Genomic DNA, 26508 nt, shown 5'->3' on the forward strand with positions numbered 1-26508 from the left:
ATGCATTCCATAAAGGTAATGAAGCAAAATCTTGAGAGAAAATACTATTACTGTCAACTCTATTTCATGAGTTAAATAATTTCTATCATGAATCTTAAGCTGTCTGGAAGGATAAGCTATAACTTTTCCTTTCTGCATCAATACACAACTACATCCAACTTTTGACACATCATCTATATAACAAATCCATTTTTTCCCTCGAGTAGGGCCAAAACCATAACAGTATTCAACCTAATTTTCAACTCTTGAAAACTCTTCTCACATCGAACTATTAAAACTTAGTCTTATTTTGAGTCAACTTAGTAAAAAGTGACTATATGAATGAGAATCCTTCAAAAAATCTCCTATAATAGCCAGCCAAATCCAAAAACTTTTTATGTCAGTCGGGGATGTAGGTCTGGGCCAGTTCTTTATAGCTTCAAACTCTTTTGAGTCAACTCGAATTCCATCACCATAAATAATGTGGCATAAGAATGCCATAGATACAAGCCAAAACTCGTACTTCAAAAATTTAGCATACAACTCCTTTTCCTTGAGAGCATGGAGGATAACTCAGAGATGGTTGGCATGGTCCTCCTCATTCCTCAAGTAGATCAGAATGTCATCGATAAATAAAATAAAAAACATGTCTAGGTACTGCTTGAACACTCTATTCATGAGGTTCATAAATATTGTAGGAGCATTAGTCAAACCGAAGGACATAACAAGGAACTCATACTAACCATACCTAGTTCTGAAGGCTATATTTGGGATGACACTTTCCTTCAGTTTTAACTAATGATAGTCTGATCTAAGATCTATATTGAAGAAACAAGTGGCCCTTAAAATTTGTGACACCCCGGAAAATTTTTCGCAAATAATCAAACATTTCTTCACGTGTGGGTAGACTCGGGCCGGAGGACTTGTAATTCTACATGTGATTTAGGATTAATTCATAAGTATTTGAAGTGTGATAGATGTGTTTAGGGGTCATAAGGGATCTCTAACACCAAGTCGAGCCCAAAAAACTCCAATCGATTAAGTTTTCGGACGAGTTAGTATAAGGGTCAACTTCAAATGACCATATCTCCTAGGATTTAAAGAACTGGGTGGCCCACGACCTACCAAATTAAATTTCTTTGAATCTTCTTTCCAACGCCACCAAGATTGCAATTTTTGGAGTTCGGAGTCAAAAGTTATGGCCATTTTACTACGAACTAGCACTGCAGGAATATTCAGGCCTGGGCGAAATATAGGCTTGGCGCCCCAGTGGCGCGACGCGCCACTATAGCACCAGAAAACAGCCTCAGTAGTTTGATCCTTGGAGCGACGCGCCACTATTAGATGTGCAGGGTTTTAGGCCTATTTTGGCTTGGCGCTGCAGTGGCGCGACGCGCCACTATAGCGCCAGCAAGACTTTTGCCCAAATTTTCAGATTTTTGGAAGAGGGGCAACTTGGACTTTTTCCAAATTATATATACACCATCCTTGAGCATTTTGGACCATTATTTGCAGCTCTTCTCTCTCTCTAAAAAGCCCTAAATATTTTCCCTCTCTTCTTCTTCTTCTTCTCCAAATCCATCTCCAACAAAGGGTGCCTTCAAAAGTTTCAAGGATTCAAGCCTTTCATTGAAGACCTAACATCAAGTTCCTTCAAAGTCTTCAAACAAGGTATGTAAGGCAAACCTAAAATATGGATTTAGTTCTTCCATATGCCCATATATGTGTTGGATAGAAGTTGTGAAAGAGTTGAACCTTCTAAGAAGGTTTTCTTGAAAGTTTTCTTAAACTATGTAATGTTTTTAAGTACTATTAGTTGATTGATGTTTTTAATGACTTGAGTTACTAAATAGTTATCTTTCATATTTTTGGCTACAAATGTATCTTTGTATATAGATTTATAGGTATTGACGATATTCTTGAGTTGAGTTTTGTTGAGAGTATGGGTCCATGTTTCATTCACATGAACTCAAGATGAGATTTCTTATCATAAATGTCTTGAGGTTGAGATGGATAGTTGTGTGTATATATATATATTGATTGGAAGGAAAAGAATGAATTGACTAGTTAAGAATGTCCCTTTGCCTCTATAAAATGAACATAGGACAAAAATAAGGATTTTGGAGAAGATTTTTGATGATTGATGTGATGATTATACTTGACAATGATGTGATGATAATGTTTGATGATGATGTAAATGATAATATATGATGATGATGTGATGATGATGTTTTGGTGACGATGTGAGTGATGATGTGAATGGTGCTTATTTAATATATGTAGAATGGTTGACGAAGAGGTATATTGATGAGGATGTTATGTGATGAAGTGGATTGGAGTCTAATGTGAGTTTGTGGTATGTGATGTGCATAATTTGAGTTGAGTAGAGTCTTAGGAATGTTTTGAAAATAAATAATCTTTTGAGGAGGAGCTTTAAATAAATTATTTGTGAATCTTTTTGCATAAACTATTTATACACTATTTTGAGTCTAAAGAATTATTAGTTTTATCTTTGATTTAGAAAAGAGTTTAAGTATGAGTTGAGTATGAGGAGCCTTTAAATGAGTTGAGTATTTTTACATTAAAGTATCTATTTTGAGTTTGAGTTAAGGAGTTGAAATTATATTTTAATGTACATAATATTTTCTGCATTCATTGAGTCGAGATTGTATAAATTTTTAAAGAGAAGAGTTTGATGATTTGAGATGAGTCGATTTGAAAGAAGGTCCAATGAGACTTGTCATTATGAGTTAATTGAGTTGAAATGAGAACAGAGTTGATGAGGTGGCAATGTTCCACATGAAACTAGCCGTGAGGGCTTGTTTGAGATGATTGGAGGAGTTTTTTGAGCATGGAGTCATGGGAGGAGTATCGAGCACCGAATTGGGCAAGAGTATAGTCCATACTCGAACCCAATACCTGTGTTACCAAACGTAGGGGGGATTGAACCGTTAAAATCGGATGCTTCCTCGAGAGTTTTTGTCCTGACATTATAGGACCTGGTTGGATTGGATCCATGAGTGTTCGTCGTTCATGCCTTGGCAAGGTATGAACGGGCGTGGCAACGACGTCGTTTCATTGTACCTTCACTGGCTCATAAGTGTTGGTTGTCGGTTAAGAGAAACTCCTATTTAGGTCTTGATAGTACTCTGAGTCAGTTGAGTTGAGTGAGTTGCTCTATGCTTATGAGTTAGTCCTATCTAAACTATTTCTTGTTAGACTTAGGACACTTGAGTGAGTTGCTACATATTTATTGAGTTGAGTCCTTTGAGTTGAATTGTAAAACATTGCATAATTTAATTTGCATATTTACTGAGTTGAGTCCTTTGAGCTGATTGTTGAGTTGAATGTTGAGTAGATTGTATATGGTCGGATTGGAGTAGATGGATTGTGATTGGATTGAATAGAATGGTATGTGACTAGAGTGGATTTGATTATTGAGTTGATTGTTGAGTTGAGTGTATATAATCGGATTGTATATGATTGAAAGGGATCGAATTGTAAATGATTTGATTATACTGTATTGTGTATGATTGGATTGGATCGTATGGTATATGATTGGTCTTTGTCAAAAAAAATGTATTATTACTTTAGACTTATAATGCCTTGTTGAGTCTCTCTTATCTTTTCAATTTGAGATATTTCGACCGCTGCTATTCTTCCTTGAGGTATGTTCCATCCTGCCATATTACATACCAGTACATTCCACGTACTGACGTCTATTTGGACCTGCATCATTTTATGATGCAGAGACAGGTTTAAGAGATCGTCAATAGGAGCATCATTGGGGATCTATTCGCACTCAGCGTATTGGTGAGTCCTCTTCTACATTCAGAGGACACCGTCTGTGTATTCTTGCATTGAGTTAGCCCTTTTCATTTTGATTTGAGGTAGCCATGAACATGTCATTGGCACCAATTAGATAGTAGTGATAGAGGCTTCATAGACTAGATAGTGATGAGTCGATTGAGTTATTCTTGTCAAACTATTTTTTTTTAAACGACAAATATTTTAGTTGATTTGTCGGCCCATGGCCTTTATTCTTTGAGTTGGATGGGTGATTTGAGTTGCCCGCTAAATTATTCTTTATTTTTTTTTAAATTTTCCGCTTAATGAATGAATGAACGGATGTGTGATCAGGCTATGTGGTTCGCTTGGGAGCCAGAAATGGTTTCTGAGTGCCGGTTACGTCTAGGGTACCCTCCCGGGGCGTGACAAACATGGTATCAGAGCACAGAGTTCAAGTGTCCTAGGGAGTCTATGAAGCCGTGTCTAGTAGAGTCTTGCTTATGGGTGTGTTGTGCACCACACTTATAAGCAGGAGGCTATAGGACATTAGGAATTATTTCACTTCTTTCATATTCTGAGTTCGTGCGATAGAGTTTAACTCTATGAATGTTCCCTTCTAATTCGTGCATTGCTCATATCCATTTGACTACCCCTCATACTCAAGGTAGTTGAAACGGTAGATATGAGGTTCTTGTTGATGAGTTAAGATAAAGTCTTGAGGAAGTGAAGAGACTACACAAGGTTTGAGAGGAGCCGATTGTGTGCTTAACTTTATTGATCTGGGAAGATGTATTCTCATTCATATGTATCATGCGTTGAGCCAGAGCGAGATGTATCCTAGAATCGTATCTCTACATCTTGATTCGAATGTTACCTTTGAGGGGAAAGTTACGTATCTAAGTAATAAGTATCACCTTTCGATGGAATATGATCCGAGGCATGGAGAGATATGATTGATAGGATGATTGTAGAGTTAGAAAGAGAGAGTTAGAGGAGTAGAACTCAAACAATGAGAATGGTGGTTGATTTAGTCCTACAACTAGGGTGAAGTATTTATGAGGTGAGTAATGAGGTGTAATGAATGATTGTGATAGTGCTAGTTTAAGATTTAATTTGCTAGGCTTGACACGACGTATGTGAGGGATTAAGATATTAGCTTGAGAGAAGTATGTGCTATGAATAGAGGGGTATGTGACCCTCAAATGTAAATAATGAGTTGGTGCTAAGTTATTTGGTAAGAAGAGGCTTAAAATGTGCATATGAGATAGTATAGAGTTATATGAGGTTCTAAATTTATGAGTTGCTTTGGGTGACTAGTCAGTATTCTTTAGTTGATGCCTTTAAGCTAAGGGGGAGATGATAGGGTAATGAGCCAAAGTAAGTCTTGAGATTTCGATAGTGATGAGTTGGCCAAGATGATAGTAGACGGAGTTGAGTGAGAGTAGATGAAGGAGAGTGAGTGATTCCCGATTGTGATAGTTGTGTTGTACTTGTCTAGTCGAGGATAAATGTGTGGAGGAGGAGTGAGACGAGACCTTGTGGTGAGCAATAGATAGGTAAGAGTATATTAGTGTGTCTTCGGGAAAGAGCTCATACAATGATGAGGGTATAAGTGTTAAAGTAAGCTCGAGAACTCTTAGATATGAGTGAGGTAGTTAGAGTGATAAGCTTAAGTGAATGGTTGTCACTGTGAGAGTGATGGTAGTAGGCTAATGATCACATTTGGGGGAACGATTGGAGGTACGTGAAGGGTGTTATGAGGCTTGGAAAGGAGGGGAGGTTTGGACACCGATATATTGACCTCATGAAATGGTGAAGAGGATTGGAGATGTCACTCGTGAATTGGAATTCAACGGTTGAGGATGTAGATATTTGAATGATTCGGTTGATGGAGTTTCGATGTTCTATACGTGCCAAATAATGAGAATGATGGAGGTGATGTCCCTATTCTTGAGTTGAAATGATTTGTCTATTCTTGAGTTTGAATAGCCAATTGTCTAAATTGCTCGATTGGTTGATTCGATTGAGTATCGATTTTTATTCGTGCCTCGAGTCCACCATTGGGTTACTCATCATTCGAGGACGAATGATCCCAAGGGGGAGATAATGTGACACCCCGGAAATTTTTTCGCAAATAATCAAACATTTCTTCACGTGTGGGTAGACTCGGGCCGGAGGACTTGTAATTCTACATGTGATTTAGGATTAATTCCTAAGAATTTGAAGTGTGATAGATGTGTTTAGGGGTCATAAGGGATCTCTAACACCAAGTCGAGCCCAAAAAACTCCAATCGATTAAGTTTTCGGACGAGTTAGTATAAGGGTCAACTTCAAACGACCATATCTCCTAGGATTTAAAGAACTGGGTGGCCCACGACCTACCAAATTAAAGGTCTTTGAGTCGTATTTCCAACTCCACCAAGATTACAATTTTTGGAGTTCAGAGTCAAAAGTTATGGCCATTTTACTACGAACTAGCACTGTAGGAATATTCAGGCCTGGGCAAAATATAGGCTTGGCGCCCCAGTGGCGCGACGCGCCACTATAGCGCCAGAAAATAGCCTCAGTAGTTTGATCCTTGGAGCGACGCGCCACTATTAGATGTGCAGGGTTTTAGGCCTATTTTGGCTTGGCGCTGCAGTGGCACGACGCGCCACTATAGCGCCAACAAGACTTTTGCCCAAATTTTCAGATTTTTGGAAGAGGGGCAACTTGGACTTTTTCCAAATTATATATACACCATCCTTGAGCATTTTGGACCATTATTTTCAGCTCCTCTCTCTCTCTCTAAAAAGCCCTAAATATTTTCCCTCTCTTCTTCTTCTTCTTCTCCAAATCCATCTCCAATAAAGGGTGCCTTCAAAAGTTTCAAGGATTCAAGCCTTCCATTGAAGACCTAACATCAAGTTCCTTCAAAGTCTTCAAACAAGGTATGTAAGGCTAACCTAAAATATGGATTTAGTTCTTCCATATGCCCATATATGTGTTGGATAGAAGTTGTGAAAGAGTTGAACCTTCTAAGAAGGTTTTCTTGAAAGTTTTCCTAAACTATGTAATGTTTTTAAGTACTATTAGTTGATTGATGTTTTTAATGACTTGAGTTACTAAATAGTTATCTTTCATATTTTTGGCTACAAATGTATCTTTGTATATAGATTTATAGGTATTGACGATATTCTTGAGTTGAGTTTTGTTGAGAGTATGGGTCCATGTTTCATTCACATGAACTCAAGATGAGATTTCTTATCATAAATGTCTTGAGGTTGAGATGGATAGTTGTGTGTATATATATATATTGATTGGAAGGAAAAGAATGAATTGACTAGTTAAGAATGTCCCTTTGCCTCTATAAAATGAACATAGGACAAAAATAAGGATTTTGGAGTAGATGTTTGATGATTGATGTGATGATTATACTTGACAATGATGTGATGATAATGTTTGATGATGATGTAAATGATAATATATGATGATGATGTGATGATGATGTTTTGGTGACGATGTGAGTGATGATGTGAATGGTGCTTATTTAATATATGTAGAATGGTTGACGAAGAGGTATATTGATGAGGATGTTATGTGATGAAGTGGATTGGAGTCTAATGTAAGTTTGTGGTATGTGATGTGCATAATTTGAGTTGAGTGGAGTCTTAGGAGTGTTTTGAAAATAAATAATCTTTTGAAGAGGAGCTTTAAATAAATTATTTGTGAATCTTTTTGCATAAACTATTTATACACTATTTTGAGTCTAAAGAATTATTAGTTTTATCTTTGATTTAGAAAAGAGTTTAAGTATGAGTTGAGTATGAGGAGCCTTTAAATGAGTTGAGTATTTTTACATTAAAGTATCTATTTTGAGTTTGAGTTGAGGAGTTGAAATTATATTTTAATGTACATAATATTTTCTGCATTCATTGAGTCGAGATTGTATAAATTTTTAAAGAGAAGAGTTTGATGATTTGAGATGAGTCGATTTGAAAGAAGGTCCAATGAGACTTGTCATTATGAGTTAATTGAGTTGAAATGAGAACAGAGTTGATGAGGTGGCAATGTTCCACATGAAACTAGCCGTGAGGGCTTGTTTGAGATGATTGGAGGAGTTTTTTGAGCATGGAGTCATGGGAGGAGTATCGAGCACCGAATTGGGCAAGAGTATAGTCCATACTCGAACCCAATACCTGTGTTGCCAAACGTAGGGGGGATTGAACCGTTAAAATCGGATGCTTCCTCGAGAGTTTTTGTCCTGACATTATAGGACCTGGTTGGATTGGATCCATGAGTGTTTGTCGTTTATGCCTTGGCAAGGTATGAACGGGCGTGGCAACGACGTCGTTTCATTGTACCTTCACTGGCTCATAAGTGTTGGTTGTCGGTTAAGAGAAACTCCTATTTAGGTCTTGATAGTACTCTGAGTCAGTTGAGTTGAGTGAGTTGCTCTATGCTTATGAGTTAGTCCTATCTAAACTATTTCTTGTTAGACTTAGGACACTTGAGTGAGTTGCTACATATTTATTGAGTTGAGTCCTTTGAGTTGAATTGTAAAACATTGCATAATTTAATTTGCATATTTACTGAGTTGAGTCCTTTGAGCTGATTGTTGAGTTGAATGTTGAGTAGATTGTATATGGTCGGATTGGAGTAGATGGATTGTGATTGGATTGAATAGAATGGTATGTGACTAGAGTGGATTTGATTATTGAGTTGATTGTTGAGTTGAGTGTATATAATCGGATTGTATATGATTGAAAGGGATCGAATTGTAAATGATTTGATTATACTGTATTGTGTATGATTGGATTGGATCGTATGGTATATGATTGGTCTTTGTCAAAAAAAATGTATTATTACTTTAGACTTATAATGCCTTGTTGAGTCTCTCTTATCTTTTCAATTTGAGATATTTGGACCGCTGCTATTCTTCCTTGAGGTATGTTCCATCCTGCCATATTACATACCAGTACATTCCACGTACTGACGTCTATTTGGACCTGCATCGTTTCATGATGCAGAGACAGGTTTAAGAGATCGTCAATAGGAGCATCATTGGGGATCTATTCGCACTCAGCGTATTGGTGAGTCCTCTCCTACAATCGGAGGACACCGTCTGTGTATTCTTGCATTGAGTTAGCCCTTTTCATTTTGATTTGAGGTAGCCATGAACATGTCATTGGCACCAATTAGATAGTAGTGATAGAGGCTTCATAGACTAGATAGTGATGAGTCGATTGAGTTATTCTTGTCAAACTATTTTTTTTTAAACGACAAATATTTTAGTTGATTTGTCGGCCCATGGCCTTTATTTCTTTGAGTTGGATGGGTGATTTGAGTTGCCCGCTAAATTATTCTTTATTTTTTTTTTAAATTTTCCGCTTAATGAATGAATGAACGGATGTGTGATCAGGCTATGTGGTTCGCTTGGGAGCCAGAAATGGTTTTTGAGTGCCGGTTACGTCTAGGGTACCCTCCCGGGGCGTGACAAAATTGGTCAAAAAGGTCATCGATTCTCAGAAGAGGGTACATATTCTTTATGGTATCCTTATTAAGCTGACGGTAATCAATACATATTCTTAAGGAACCATCTTTCTTTCACAAGAATAGGATAGGAGCGCCCCAAGGTGAGACACTCAGCCTAATAAACGCCTATCTAAAAGATCTTTTAGTTTCTATTTCAACTCTTTTAACTCTACAGAAGCCATTCTATATTCCAGAATATAAATCATCTTAGTATCGAAAAGAACATCTATTCTAGAGTTTATCTCCCTATTGAGAGGGACTTCAGGCAAATCCTCATGAAAGGCTTCTCGAAACTCATTTACAATTGGGAATGACTGAAGGGATGGTGTTTCCACACTATCGTCTCTGACTCAAAAAATTATGTACATACATCCCTTGGAAACTAACTTTCCAGCCTTAAGGTTTAAAATGAATCAACCCTTAGGAAAAGATGGACTACCCTTCCTCTCTATGACTGACTCATTTAGAAATTGAAACTTGATAATTCGAGTTCTAAAATCAACTGAAGCATAACAAGAATAAAGCCACTCCATGCTGAGAATGACATCAAAGTCAATCATGTCTAACTCAACTAAGTATGTAGAAGTATCTTTATGATAAACAAAGACTATACAATCACGATAAACTCTCTTAGCTAGAGTGGACTCACTAATAGGAATAGAAACACTAAATGGTTCTAAGAGTCATTCAGTAAGAATTTTGAACTTAACGGCTACATAAGGAGTCACGAAAGGCAAGGTAGCACCATCTAGTAAAGCATAAACATTAAGGGAAAAGACTCTAATCAAACCAGTGTCAATATCTAGCTAGTTTTCCTAATCATGGAAATTAGCCATTGCATACTGACAGTTTGGACCTCTGCTTGTTCCTAAAGTAAAACCCCTCTGGTTACCTATATTTGGCAGTACCACCGAAAAAGATTGGGCCTTGTTGCCCCCATCACCTTGCACACCAGACGGGCAATCCCTCATAAAGTGACCTATCTATTCACATGTATAGCAACCTCTAGTGACATCACGGTACTCTCCCAAGTGAAGTCTTCTGCACTTACCACAAGGCAGTTTGGTGAAGAACCTTGGGCTACGCTTTCCTGATACTGAGAGCCTTGAGCTCTAGAAATCTGGTTGCTTGGAGACCTATGGTCATTCCTATTGTTGGGTGCAGGTGAACTAGCTGAAGATGGTACATAGCTAGAAGACCTCTTCTAAAAGAAAGACCTGTTACAATTAACTTATTTTTGATGACTTTTCTCAGGTCCTGCTGACTTGGGATTCTTAATCTAATGCTCTTCTTTATCCTTCTTCTAATACTCCTCTACTGGTTGTTCATAGACCATGGGTATAGAAATATCCATGTCTGAAATCAAAAAGAAATCCTTACACACACGCTCTCTCTCTCTCTTGACATGATTGCCAAAGCAAGAGACAAAATTCCTCATCTTATACCTCATATCTGGAACCATTTCCGGAGCATATCTGAACAGCTAGATGAACTTGAAACTATACTCTTTCATAGTCAACCCCTCTTGTTTCAGGTTCAAAAACTCCTCAACTTTTTCTTCCCTCAGGTCTCGCAGAAAGAAGTGGTCTACGAATACACTTTCAAACTCATCCCAGACTGCAGGTTCAACATCCACTCTTCTATTTCCCTCTCACTAGTTGTACCAGACATTAGAAACATCGTTGAGATGATAGGAAACAACCTCAACTTCCTCAACCTTAGTAGTATACACAACTTTCAGGATCTACCACATCTCATCAATAAAATTTTGAGGATCCTATTTAATCTCTGACCCTATAAAAACTATTGGGTTTATCCTTAAGAAGTCTCTATTTGTCATAAAAGATGATGGCTCTTGAGAACTAGAGCTAGGGACTCGAGTGCCTTGCTGACCAGACTAGGTAGCCATCAACTATCAATTGGGTGAGCATAGAGGTAGCTCCCCTAAATTCTGCCTCTGAAGTCACGGTAGGCTGAGCAGTCTATGAAACCTCTTGAGTTCCATTCTTGTTCTTATTTTCGGCTACTCGGGCGTAGTTCTAATTCTATATTCTAGATTATCGTGGACCCTTATTCTCAGCAATGTTCCTCTAGCTTAAAGTTCTCTTAGAAGACATGATCTGAAATCGTGAAATGCATGAATTAGAAGAATAATTCATAGGTTAAACTGTATAGCACAAAATAGAGTGTGAAAGAAGTGAAACTGTAACTAAAGTCTTGTAGCTGCCCTGTTATGAATGTGGAGTACTTCACACCAATAAGGAGGACTCTACTAGACTCAGCTTCATAGACACCCTAGGACTCTTGAACTCTATGCTCTGATATGAATTTTCAAATGCCCCGAGCCTACACCATAGATGTGGCCAGCACTCAAAAAACATTACTAGTTCCAAACAAAGCATTTGGCCTGGCTAACTCACTCAGCAGAAAACTTAAACTCAATCAAAGAATAACATCAAGTGGAAAATCATATAACATTCTCATCAAGATCTAAAATAACTTAAAATACTCATTTAATATAAGTCAAATAACATAACTTCAATAATAAAAGTTGTAGTGTTTAAGATAGAATATGTATGACATAACAAGACTCCACCCTACTCAGTCTATGAAGCCTCTACTAACTAAGAAGGTGCTGAGAAAAGCCCACGACTACCTATATAAAATAAAAAAATAATACAAGACTGATAATGAAGGAGCTTCTTTAAATACAAAGAGGTCTCACCAAAAAGCTTGGAAAGGTATATCCTCAACAGTCCTCATGTTGATGATCTTTAACACTTGTATCTACATCATAACATGATGAAAATTGAATGAAGTCAACTCATTTATACTCAATACTACTCATGCCTCAAAATAGTGATTAAGAGACTTGTCAAACTCAACTCATGCTCAGATATCTTTTTAACTTAAATGATGAAATTTATTACTATTTAACTTGAAACAATGCATATATAATCAAACGCAATCATCCTAATCCATTTTCTTATTCCCGGGTGAGCTTTAGGCTAGAATAGCCTTATAAAATCCTTAGATTAGGCTGTGGGCCTTGGTTGTGATGTTGACTTAGCATTATTATCCTTTTTAGGATTGCTATTGATGGTCTTAGGCTCGATTTGAGCCTTAAGTGCTTTATTAGGTGTTTATTGCCCTCTTAGATAAGCATAACTTTTGGTAGGGCTTATTATAGATAGGATACCCTTTATGCTAATGCTTGGGACCTCTGGGGCTTGTCATAGCAGTAGGTTTGGCGTAGCTGTGCTCGTTGGGACCTAAGGTGGCATATTTTAGGGTAAGGCATTGATCCTATACATATTTCTCCTACTATCTAATTCTGAGCCATATCTTGATTGTTTTACCTTTGTTTAGCGGTAGGCTTATGATGCCATCTTACATATTATTTATTATTGGGAGGTCGTATCCAAGGAACAATTGGATCCCAAGTTAGTCCCTTAACTTATTGGTGTGCTAGGACTGGTATTTCCTTTATGGATGCGTGTATCTTGTTTGGACGCTGGTGATGGTATATTTGCATTTGATTGAGCATATTTACTCATTTTATGGTACGATCCTATTATTGATATTGGAATTTTCACTACTACTTTTGAGAAGGCTTTCTCACATTTTTTACTATTTTTGAACTGGTTTTAACGGGAGTCGTACTATTTGGATACTTGGTCACTGGTTTTGAAACTTATGAGGCACCGATGACGTTCTCCTTTTTCTACTTAAGGTATTAGAGGCATCAGGGATGTGCTAAGTTTTTCTTTGCTATTCGGCGCGTCAATGCCCTTTCTTGACTCATCAATGCCCCCGAGTTACTCTTGCTAGCTGGGCCATGCCACTGGGAGTGTACTGGCTGGCTTGGTGGCCCTTTTTTAGGGTGCTCACGGTTGAGGGCACTGATTTACTGATATTCGACTCGGTGTCACCTTTTCTACATTGGCTTGACTGCTCACTCTCCGGTATCACTAAGGAGATATTATATGTTTATATAAGACCTGGTTTGGGCCCAGGCAGTGTATATGGACTTCTTGCATCCCCTATGGGCCCCTCTATCTAGTGCACCACTAAACTAGATGAGAGAGCCCTATGAGTCCCACTTGGTAGGCCAGTGGTCGGTCTTGGTATATACACTTATTGTTGTTGATCTCTGAGAGCCACCAATGATGTTACTAGATTTTAATACAAACTTACATTCATTAGTATCGCCTATCACCAGTATCCTTGTATGGTGTGGTCCTCTGGTTTTATAGGGGCTAAGGGTGTATTTGTTATTGTTTGTACCTTCCGAGGGTATGGGCGTCTGATCGATTATTGTCTGATTTTACTTGTTCTTATCTCTTGCTATACGTGTAGTTAGGTGTCTTAGTTTAGGTTGTTGTTGTTGAGTTTTTCCTGTTAGACTCAGTTGGTTTGGTTCTTAGTTGATATGTGATTAGCTATGATAGAAAGTGTTTCCGTCCTTGAGTAGTTGATTCCTTTAGTGCTCCTTTCTGTAAATAGGTTGTAAATAGGTTGTCGCTTACGCGTGCAGGTGCGTTCTTTGACTCTGTCTTCTATAGTTATATATATCCTACCTCTTTACTCTCATTTCTTGCTTCACTTTGTGTTAGATCTTATTTATTTATTTGTGCTATATTTGTTTGATTATCTGTGAATTATACTTGCTTTATCTGTGGAGCTCAGTTGGCCTATACCTACTAAGTATTATTCATTTGGTAATCATAATATACTTCTGCCCCCTGAAGATCATAGTATGAGTTCTCGTCATTGATTTAGACTAGTGTGTAGCAGCTTCTAACTCTGAGATTTGGTGAGATCCTGGAGTTCGGAGTTGCCGATTTCTATCCATATTGGAATAGGACTAGTCTTTATTTGCTTTTGAAGACTATCTATACTCTTATTGTACTTGTAAAACCCTTGTATTCATATTTGTTTTAGGTGTTCAATTACTGACTGATGCCGAGTCTTGGGGATGGTTTCTTGTGTTGTTTTAGTTGTTTTATTTCTTCTCATTATTTCTTACTTTTCACTTTATGTATTCATCTTCCGCTTGATACCCCTTTTCCTCTGATTCTGGGCTAAGGATTAGGGGTTAGGCTTACCTGCTAGTGGGTGGTAGCAGGTGCCATCACGACCTGAGAAATTGGGTCGTGACATAGGCCCTTCTCGTAGTCTTTTTGTTTCATGTTATGTGAACGTATTTACATATAATTTTTAAATTAAACAAAGAATTTACATATTAGTCAAATATATGTAAAATACCAACATTATCCTTTTTAGTGAGAATTCGTGAGAACTTCATGTGTCTTTTTCATTCTTTTTCTCTTTATAAAAAAATGAATTTTTTTTATCAAGTCAATCCGTGCAAGTCATGTTATCAAGGAAAAAATAGTGATATTGATATTGAATCGTTTTAAAAAGAAGTAAGATTTTACCCTTTTTGTGGACACAAAAATAAGTAGTATATTATTAAGTTACAATATCAAAGTTATTACTTCTATGAATTACCTGTTATAAGTGTACAAAATTCATACTTTAGAATTAATTTCAGAAATTTATCTTTAGGTTTGACATAATTTGTAATACTCCGTACATCTTGTCAAAAATGATATTTCTTTGTTAAACTAGAAAATGAGGTAAATGGGTAGTTCTATAAAGATTGCATATATCGACATACACTTAAAATTGACACAGCTTTTCACTTAGACACCTAATGTTTTTTAATAAAGATGGTCGAAAAGTCCATTTATTAGAAGTAAGAAAATATAGAGTTAATACAAGACTTGGGTCCAAAAGAGACCCAAGTCCAAACAAAATAAATAACATAATCAGTCTAAAAAAGACAACAAAAATTAACAAATAAAATGGAAAAGTTCTAGAGGCGGCTGATATCATCTTCTTCGATGATCTCTGACCCACCTCAGACACCATCTTCAACACCTGAACGATTATAACCAAGGCATGTGATTGAGGGACATCCAATAATGTATTCACAAGTCTCACCAACGCTATGAATTCTAACTCTTTGAAGACTTCTTCAGCTCACAGATGTGTTCTTAGTTAAAATATCCATGATAGGTCCCAAAACCACAATGAGATTTCCATCAAAGATCAAGATTTTAGAGACTTAACCTATTTTTCTTCATCTTCTGTAGGTTGAGCTCAAAGGATCTAATACCATTGTATAAAGACTTAGAGTTGACAGGTATTGATCCCTATCAACTGACTTTAATATCATTTAAGCTCAAATATGATGTGATACAATATGACATTTGTCTTGTGCGATTTAATCTTCAATTTATCCTCACAATTTCTGATTCGGTAACTTGTTTCCATGTTTTGATTTTCCTATTCTCTATGTGTGTCATGTATTTTTTGACACCTTCTTATTCGAAGATTCGGAACCTTATTCTTTTCCAATTGTAGTATAGCTTTAGCTTCATGTGGTAGCTCTTGAACATTATGAAACTGTTTGTTGTTTGTACCTGCCAAAATGAACACACAATTACAAAATCTGAAAGTTTGTTCCCTTTTTTGTAGGTATGCTTCACCTCAACATCATATGTATTCATCAATCTCCTAATACTCCTTATTTCCACTGTAATTGAACAAGGAATCTCCCACACTCCATCTAGTGCCTTTTTAATACAAGGGGAATCGATCTCCAATATCACAGGCAGGATATTATTACAACAACAACAACAACAAAAAACCCAGTATATTCCCATAATGTGGGGTCTGGGGAGGGTAGAGTGTACGCAGACCTAACCCCCACCTTGAAAGGTAGGGAGGCTATTTCCGAAAGACCCTCGGCTTTAAGAGAGGACAGGCAGGATATTATTGTGAATAAAATATTCCATATAAGTTGTTAAAACTCTCACTTCAGCCTCTAGTGCAGAACCCACCTCCTCTATCCAAGCTTCTGCTAACACAAAATCTCCAGTAGCATTTCTAATGCATAAAGCAATAGAACTAAGACCCCTATTGTATTGGTATGCTCCATTTGAGTTACATTTGAATTTATCTATGGTAGGACATTCTCATGTAACCACTTTACTGCTTATGCTAGGAGAATACCCTTCTAAGGCTTTCACAATCATAGGCCAGGATTTCACAATCATAAGCAACCATTAAGTATAAATTCTTGTTAACATCCATGATCATGCCATGTTTTGATATAGATCCTCTATGTCTGGTCACATTTCTCCTTTTCCAAATCTGCCTAATTATGAAAGCTGAGCTACACATTCCCCACTCCATTATTTATCTATAGTATATTTGAGTTGAAAAAAAAGAAATATGAACCCCTACATCTCCTGCAAATACCCTCCACAACTCCTTAAATTCTGAACAAGTTATAAAAAGATGTTCAAAGGACTATTGATTTTTGTTATTATAACAACAACATATGACAGAGTTAGTGACTCTTATTTTGACAAGAACTTTCCGAATGGAAATTCTTTATTTCCAGATTATCCAAAGTAAGAAAGACATCGTAAAATAAATTCCATTCTCTCAAATATTCATAATTCCCTCCTATTTAGGGTTGCTCTGTCTAAACAACTCCCAAACATTTGTTACAAGGAATTTTCCTATATTATTGGGCATCCACCATGGTTTGTCCCTCTCATCAGAAAACTGAACCTTACCTGAAATATTAGCTACTTGATTTTTGATTTGTACAGATCAAATCTCCTCAATCAAATTATAATTCCATCTTCCATTCTCACTGAGTGGCTGACCTCCTCAACATCTTCAATAATAACATGATTTACAGGCAAATAATAATAGAAAGATCCCAGTTGAGTCCAGTTATCATACCAGGTGCTAATATGTCCACTCTTAATTTCCCACCATATTTTCTGATACATACCATCCCTTGCTTGCAACATCAATTTCCAAACTAAAGATGCCCCTCTCCATTCTAGCACTTGTGGTCTATGTCTTTTACAGTATTTGTTTCATATAAAAATTTGACCACAAAGTGCTTGTGGTCCTAAAGTTCCACCACAACTTTGCAAAGAGAGCTTTAGACATGAACCCCAACCCTTCTTCTTCTTTTGGCAAAAAAATGTCAGACTAGGCTACCCAATGCTTTGATCTCCCCTCTTCTTTAAAATTCCATATAAATTTAGAAAAAAATCCTTTGAATATCATGAATAACACATTTAGGAGGGTTAATAGCTGAGTGAATATAGATAGGCATGCTTTGTAGCACATTATAAACAAAACAGCTCTAACTTCAAATGATAACAACTTTCCTTTCCAAATATGGAGCTTGTTTTGTAAATCCTTAATCAAGTCTTTAAAATGAACCTTTATTTTCTTACCATGTCCAATTGTACATCCCAAATAACACAATGGGAACTTTTCTTTCAGTAAACCAGTGGTATTTTCAACCTCTTGAATTTCCACTTGACTTGCCTTGTTGAACATGTAGAAAAACTTTTCTCTTTATTAATCTCCTAACCTGATTGAATCTCATATGTTTTAAGCACCTACATAATAAGTTGTAGAGATTTCTTCTCTGCTGCTGCAAATATTATGGTATCATCTGCATAGGTATCATCCCAAAACCCTTAAATTTTTTATTATCAAACAAATTGTTAAGAGCTTTGGATAGGACTTCTACAGTAATAATGAATAGATAAGAAGATAGAGGATCTCCTTGCTTAACTCATGTAGAATGAAAAAATCTATGAGCTTGCCCACTAATAAGAATAGAATACCAATTGTTAGACACAATCCTCCAAATCAAATCAACCACTCCCCCATCAAAACCCACCTTTTTCATCACCTTAATTAAGAAGCTCCAATTTACTCTCTCATTTGCTTTAGCCATGTCTAGTTAATAACAACATTAGCAGGCTTCCCTCTTTTTCTGATATAAGTGATAATTTCCTAGAATATTTACACATTTTTAGATATATTCCTCACTTTTACAAGTCAATACTGGTTTTGAGAAATCAACCTAGGTAATAGGCCTCCAACCTATTATGCATAATTCTAGAGATGATCTTATTACGAAAATTACTAAATCTAAAAGGTCTTACATCTGAAAAGAATTGAAAATTATCCCTTTTTGGAAATAAAACCAAATTAGTATGAGTTATAGATTTAGGAAGAGTTTTCCCAAGAAAGAAAGCATGCACAATTCCAATTACGTCAACTACCACAATCTCCCATCAAGTTTGATAGAACTTACATATAAATCCATCAGGGTCACTAGCACTATCAGTATTGAGTTCAAACACCACCTTTTGATATCCTTTTCTGTAAGAATAGCTCTAATCTCTATATTCTCCTCGGTGGAGATTTGAGGAGAAATATATGGAAGAAGAGATAACTCTTTATTAATATCAAGTCCAGAGAATTGATCTTTAAAGAACTTTAGAGCTTTATTAGAAATTTCTTCATCCGCTTCTGCCCAATCTCCATCAGTGTTCAAGATCCTCTTCATTGTTAATATTTTCCTCCTCTCCTTAACCAGACTGTGAAAGAACATAATATTCTTATCCCCTTCAGCAAACCGTTGCATGCTTGCTTTTTGTCTCTAAAATTCTTCTTCATAATGAATATACTGCTTTAATTTTGCCTATGCTTTTTGTAATATAACCCTATTAGCTGTATTTGGGTTCACCTCAAACAAATTTTCTTTGATCCTCACTATCTCTTTCCTAATTAGCAATTTCTTGAAAATATCCTCAAACTTCTCTCTATTCAATCTTTACAAAGCATGTTTGGTCCTCTTTTGTTTCTGTTTTAGCTGGAAAAAAATATCACCTATACCATCTGATACCCAATACTCTCTTACTACCTCCTTTAAATCCTCTTTTTTAATCCAAAATTTTAGGAATTTGAAAAGTTTGAAGGTTGCTTGATAAACTACACCACCACAAGTCATCAATAAGTTCTAGCAAGATATTGTAATTTCAAATTACCCATAAAATCTTGCAAAGATTGATTAGCTACCACCCTGTCAAGCCTCTTAAACATGCATTATGCATCATCCCTTCCATTCCACCATGTGAAAGTGTTGCCAGAGAAACTAAGATCCACAAGATCACAAAAATTTACACCAAAGGCAAAATCTTCATATTTTTGAGGGTAAACAGGCAGACCTTCTATTTTTTCATTATCTTCCATTATAATATTAAAGCCCCCCACCATCCATGGTATGGAAAAATTACAATTAATAGCAAAGATATCATCCTACAACCTTAGTCTTTCTTCTGCAGAACACTTGGCATAATCAATGGTTGATACAAACTGTTTGCCATCTTCAAAAGTGAGCTGTAGAGTTAATTGTTGATCTGAGATAAAAACCACCCCACCTAAATGTGATCATTAATGAAAATCCAAGTCTGCCCATTGGTATTATATTTCACATAATTCATCCCCAATCTTCTTTTATATTTTTGAATCTGGCTTGTATCTTGGAAAGGTTCCAATAAAGCAATCATAAAGAATTAGTGATGTCTTTGTAGCATTTGATCTATATGAAATGTATTTTAAGTTCTCACAGACCTTATATTCCAAATTAATTCTTTGTGTGTCATTTAAAAGTTGAGTTCACTACCCTTTTTAGTTGTATCCTTGTTGGTTTTTCAACTGTCTCCTTTTTCCCTTTTATTTTTCCCTTTTCTTCACTTTAATATGGCTTGTGGAGATAGGCCAGCTTCACTACATAACTTGGCTTCAATAATATCATTATCCTCCTCTTCCTTATCCACCATAGGGTCTTCAAAATTACCTATACCACCAAGTAACTCATGCCCTCCTGTTTCATTAAGAATCTGATAAGACACTACTACATGCAACTTCTCTATGGGATCTGATTTTCCAAATACTATTGAAGGTGTTACTGCATTTATTGGTTCAGCCCATATCACTAATCTGTTTGTTCCTTCATTATCAGGTGGATACCTTCCTTCATTTATGTTTGTTGGCACAATTTGTAAAAAAATTTGATATGATGCTTCTGTTGGTTCCTCCACTAAGGTAATCTCTCTTTGCAGCTACTCATTTTTGTCTGTTACAATCATTGTAGAATTGTTATGCTAGTTATCTAGCCTCCCTTTAGTAGTCTCTGTATTTTCATATGGTTTCCTTTCATCACTAACATCCACTTTTTCGGCCGGGTATGAAATTGGAACTGTCAAGATTGTTTCTTGTGCCTTATGACTCCCACTATTCCCCTGCTAAGTAGTTGCTCCATCTAGATCAGTGGGCTCTTTCTCCTAACTGTCGATAATCCTTTTCTTTTTGTTTTTTGCAAAAGTTTTGTGTGATCCAAACCTTTGTGGATGAGAACTATTTATTACTCTATTTATGATTATTCGACCCTATTGAGCTTTCATTCCCTGCAATATGTTGTGATTTTGGACTCCCAACCCCATGTGTTTCCCCTTCCCCACTATCTGAGAGGTTGTCAAAAGCATTATCAGTACTGATCTCTTTGGTCAGAGTTAGTGCTTTATCACTCATAACTGCATTAGCCTTTTTTGTAAACATTCTACTAGTAGGATTCCAATACTTTTTAACACCTGTCCTCCTTTTTACTTCATTATTATTCCCAACTTGCACCTGAAATCTTTGTTGTGCTTCTTGATTAGTAGGACTCGTATCATTGTTTCCACTCTTTCTCAATTCTAGATGTACAATTCGAAATTCCTCCACATCATGGCCTTGAATCTTGCAGTGTTTACAATATTTAGGTAGTATATCATATTAAATTTTCACCTATTCAACTCTTGATTGCGTAGTAACTTCATTGATTACTTCAACTTCTACCATCTTTGGAAAATCAGACAATAAATCCACCTGCATCTTGACCATAGAACAACTATGTCTTGTCTTATTAATGGTAGCCATATCTAAATAAATAAGTTTTCCAACTGAAGTAGCCAACGATAATATTGATTATTTCATGAAGATTGTAGGTTTAAGATCCGGAAAGGAAATCCATGCCATGGCTTGGGTAGTCTCTTCATCCACTCTAAAGTTAGCATCCTATATTAGAGGTCTCATTGGATAGAAATATCCATATTTAGGAAGAATATAGTGCATATTCTTAGACATCATATTAAAAAAATCCTCCTACTTCTCAAATCTGATAAGAACATGTCTATTACATATTAAACCAATTTTACATTCTTCTTTAATATTGCATTATTTAGGAATAGCAATCCTAAGGTATTCTAATTCAGCCAGCAATTTGAGAATTTTCCAACTACTGCAAATTGGAGAAGCTCTATGGCGTTCATTCTATCAACTTTATCTTTCATCCATGAGACCCTAGGAATCCCATTATTGTATTCAACTTTCTTCAAAAGGATAGGAACCACCGCACTTTTTGGGCTCAACAATGGGTTAGGATCTTTTAGGATATTTGAAAACTTTTTAATCAAGGGATCATTCCCCACTTGATTGTTAGATGAAACATTAGGCATGCTAGTCTCCACAGGTTTTTCAGGGCAAATTTTAGGCAAACTAGGGTGAATAAGAGGTTGGAAAACTTCAAAAATCAATGTAGAGGTCTGGCTAGCCTTAGAAACAGGATGACTAGTGGCTGTATTAGCCATGAACGATGATCTTGAGGTCAAAAATAGGTGGCTGCTAACCTAGAGAGCGTCTCCTTTTTTGGAGCATCTCTTGTGAGATTAGACACCTAAACTTAGATTTGTGCCTATTGAAAAATCAATGTATTCAAAATATATCCCATTAGACACAAAATATTGACATGGAAAAAAGTTGTTGATTGCTTTCCTTAGGCAACATTAATGTGTCTCAAATAATTATTTATTTATTTATTTACTGGCAAAATTTTGATCATCTCTTTCACTAGTAAACTGGGCGGTTATAAAAGTTATTAGTAGTTTTAAAAAATATTTTATGCATTTATCATATACAGGATATTAAATTTTTATATCTATGCATATAAATTTTAATTTTGTAAGTAGAATAAATTACTTATGCAATTAATTTTTGTCAACAATGTAACTCTTTCTTAAATAGATTTAAAATAACAATATAAAAGTAGCATAAGAGTAAAGCATAATTACTTATCTTACCTACAAAATTATTAAATAACAAACTTTAATAGTTAAAAAAGTAACTTAATAATATATAAAAATAATTTTGTTCTACCACTCATCATTAAAATTTTATTTATTTCAATACGAAGTGCTTTAAATAGTTTATTCACGGGGATGAGAGGGTCTACGGCCCATAGACGGGGTCTACACATCGTAGAGTTTTGGAGTGGAAGAGATTAGGAATTGGGTCTCAGAACCTTAACCTAGGACCAACATAACGGTCCATAGAAGGACCTACGACATCGCTCCTCTGAACTGAGCCTCAAAAGTCATAGCAGGCTGGGTAGTTCGTGAAACTTCTTAAGCCCCATTCTTAGCTGCTCGGGCTTGATTATGGGTCTGCTTTCTGGGCTATGGTGGAATCTCATTCTCAACAATGTTTCTCTGGCTCAAATTTCTTTTGGAAGGCATGATATGAAAATGTAAAATGCACGAATTAAAAAGAGATTTCATAGAGTTAAACTCTATAGCACGAACTGCAGTATGAAAGAAGTGAAATAATTTCTAAAGTCATGTAGCCTCCCTATTATAGATGTAGCGCATTTCACACTGATAAGAAGGACTCTACTAGATTCGGCTTCGTAAACATCTTAGGACTCTTGAATTTTGTGCTTTGATACCAAGTTTGTCACACACCAAGTCTACATCCTAGGCGTGACCGACACTCAAAAACTATTTTATTCCCAAGAGAACCCTTGGCCTAGTTAACTTCTCAAAATAATGTCTTAATACTCAAATATATATGATATATAACTTAATGTTTTCAAAATATAACTCAAATGAATTAAAATTGAATAATCTCAAACTCTGTCTGACTAGTGTATGAAGCCTCTAAACTAACTGATAGGCCCACAACTACCCTAAACTGATAAGATAAAGACTCAAAAGTGTCTCTGAATGCAAAAAGATCTCAACAAAGTTGGGTAGAGAGCTGATCTTTAATGATGCGCCTATTGAGGATCTCTATCATCTGTATCTGTATTATAAAATAATACAACACCAAATAGCATCAGTACATGAAATAGCTGAAAAGAAATTTATTTAAAGATATTCAACTCAAGATGCTCTACTTAGGATACTCAACTCAATAAAGCATGCAATATATATATATATATATATATATCTATATATATATAAGACAATTCTTTAAAATATATGAAATAATAAATGCAACACAGTGTGAAAATAATATTTTATTCTTGAGGAGTTTCTCTAACCGATAACCATCACTTATGAGCTAGGTGATGATACAACGAATTACTATCATTACCACAACCATCCAATACCTTGTCAGGGTAAGGGAAGAAAGTCATCTCATAGATCCAAAAAAAGTTCTTTTTTGGGAATGTGAGAAGTCACCTGAATGAACGGTACGATCCTATCCTACACCTGCTACGTAGTTTATGGGGTTCAAGTTATTCCATACTCTTAACCAAATTAGTGCTCAATACTACTCCCAAAATATATTTACTCTTCTCATATCTCAAGTGAATGTATTTACTCAATTAACTCATTTAGTCTCTTTTGGACTTAGCGCAAATCCCAACTTTTCTCAACTCATCTCTTCTCTTTTAAATAGATATGTTCTCAATTCAATAAATGCATTTAAAAGCATAAATTAACTTCTAAACTCAATCTCAAAAGTAGATGTTTAATTGTATTAATACTCAACTCATTTATGCTCAATAGTACTCATGCTCAAAATAATAATTAAGAAATTTCTCAAACTCAACTCATGCTCAAACTCTTTCTCAATTAAATGATGAAAATAATCAATGCAAAACTCAACTAGGGTTCATGTGAGTGCAAGATTAACACACATCTCAAGAACTCAACTCATGAGATTCATCAAAGTAAACAGGGCAGCCCGGTACACTAAAGCTCCCGCTATGCGTGGGGTTTGGGGAAGGGCATGACCACAAGGGTCTATTGTATGCAGCATTACCTTGCATTTCTGCCAGAGGCTGTTTTCAAGGCTTGAACCCATGACCTCCTGGTCACATGGCAACAACTTTACCAGTTACTCCAAGGCTCCCCTTCAGATTTATCAAAGTATATTTAAATATATATAACAATTCAATAGAATTTATCTAGAAAACTCAAGAATTCAATTTATCCGAATCGAAACTCAATCTCAAATCTCAAATTGACTGAATGAAGATGTAGAACATAAGGACAAACCCAGTCCAACTTTTTGATTAGCCTTACATACCTCGGAGATCAATGATCTAGACGAAACTCAAAGAAATTTCTTGGAATGCTTCCTCTTCTCCCTAATCCTCGGTCTCAAAATATTCTAAGTGTTAACGAGAGAAAAGACACGTTGGTAGTGATAAGAGACTAATTATATTCCCAAACTTGGATTTAATTTGAAAAAGGTGGGAAAAGACTACTTTATCCCTCATTAAAATTAGGTTCTGGTTGCCTACGAACCCTTTTATGGACAATAGGGGGTCACTCATAGGAACTAAGTGCAAAATTTGGACTTCACTAGAGTGTGTCACATTAGTTCCATAAACCTTTACTAGGCTTGTAGAACACTCTACGGCTCGTAACACACGCTCGTGGGAACTGGTCTATACTTCTAAAATTTGGCTAACTATTGGGGGGACTCTACGAGTCCCACCTATGACTCATAGAAACTCTTATGAGTTGTAGGTCCCACACATGGGCTACTGGTCAGTGTACTCTCCTTAGCTTTTTTGGGTTCTTAGAATTTATCCAAGTTAAAATAGTATGGGGTGTTAAACATACATAAGACTTAATAATAGGAATTATAGCTCATTTAAAAACTAAATAGAATTAGGGTTGGAACTCAGACTTGAACTCATGCTAACTGAATTGTGATTTAGGGCGCGAGTATAAACTCTGTCCAATACTATGATTAGCCCTACATACCTAGAACAACGAGTCAATACTCACAAATACTTCTTTGAAGTTATACTTAACATTACTTTAACTAACTGAAATTGACTTCTCAAACTAATATGCCTTTTTAAAAACTAGTTATGTCTTTGCAAAATAGTGCATTTGTAATTCTTAATATCCTCTTAAAACTCTTTTTAACTGACTAGCTTAAATGGTACAACATTACCTTAAGTCTGAAAACCATGTATGAGAATAAAGGAGTAAAAACTTTTTTACAAAACTTGCTAAATAGTGTTCATGTGATAAATAGGCATGAACATATTTAAGAAATTAGAAATACACAAGAAATCACAATTTCAATGATAGAGATTAGAATTCAGACAATAAATAATAAGAGACCTTGAAATGTAAGAAAGACATGGGTTAAAACCCCAAGTTTAAATCTTAATGACTAAATTTAGATGTAGGGAATTAGGAAGAATTTATTCTATAACTATGAATGGCCTTACATATCTAGAAGAAAAAAGTTCTTGAAGAAGGTGCTTGAAACCCTAGAAATCTCCTCTTGAATTTTGATCTAAGTCTTGGGAAAGATTATGAGGGTATTATGACTAAGCTAAACTGAAACAGACCTTAATTAGGTGTAAAAACGTCGAGGTTTAGGCTTCGAAAGTAGAAAAAGACAAAACTAACCCTCATTAAAAAATGTGCAAAGCTGTCTATGAGGGTCATCTATGGACCATAGAAATCTCTTTAGGTCGTAGAAGCCCATTGTAGAAAATAGGCTGGATTTCTAGGGTTTCTGAGCTTTGGTTTTATGGACACTTTTACGGGTCTAAACCCTTCTACTGGTCATATTGTACGTCCATGGAGAATGTATTTAGATGGGGTAGCGGGGTTTCACAATTTTATTCCATGAGGTAAGTCAACAGTTCGTGGTTACTTTTATGAGTCGTAGAAGTGGCTCATAGAAATCAAGAAAATTACAGGATTTAGTACTTTTATCTACTGATGTGTCACCAAAATACGACATTTACGATGCTCAAAACAAGGAGTTATTGTAAGTTCTCAATCGCATTTTGTTAGTTTGATATGTGTTTTTAGTTAGTTTTCAGGAAAATTATAGCACGCTTGGGTTAATGGTATGTGGCATGGTTTATGTGAAAATTTGATTGATCTTGAAGGATGTTGGTAGCTTGGTGTTGAGGTGAGATCAAAAGGAAAGAAAAATATGCAAGAAATTCTAGGTTAACTT

Source organism: Solanum dulcamara, chromosome 11, assembly GCF_947179165.1.
Source record: "Solanum dulcamara chromosome 11, daSolDulc1.2, whole genome shotgun sequence".
NCBI lineage: Eukaryota > Viridiplantae > Streptophyta > Magnoliopsida > Solanales > Solanaceae > Solanum > Solanum dulcamara.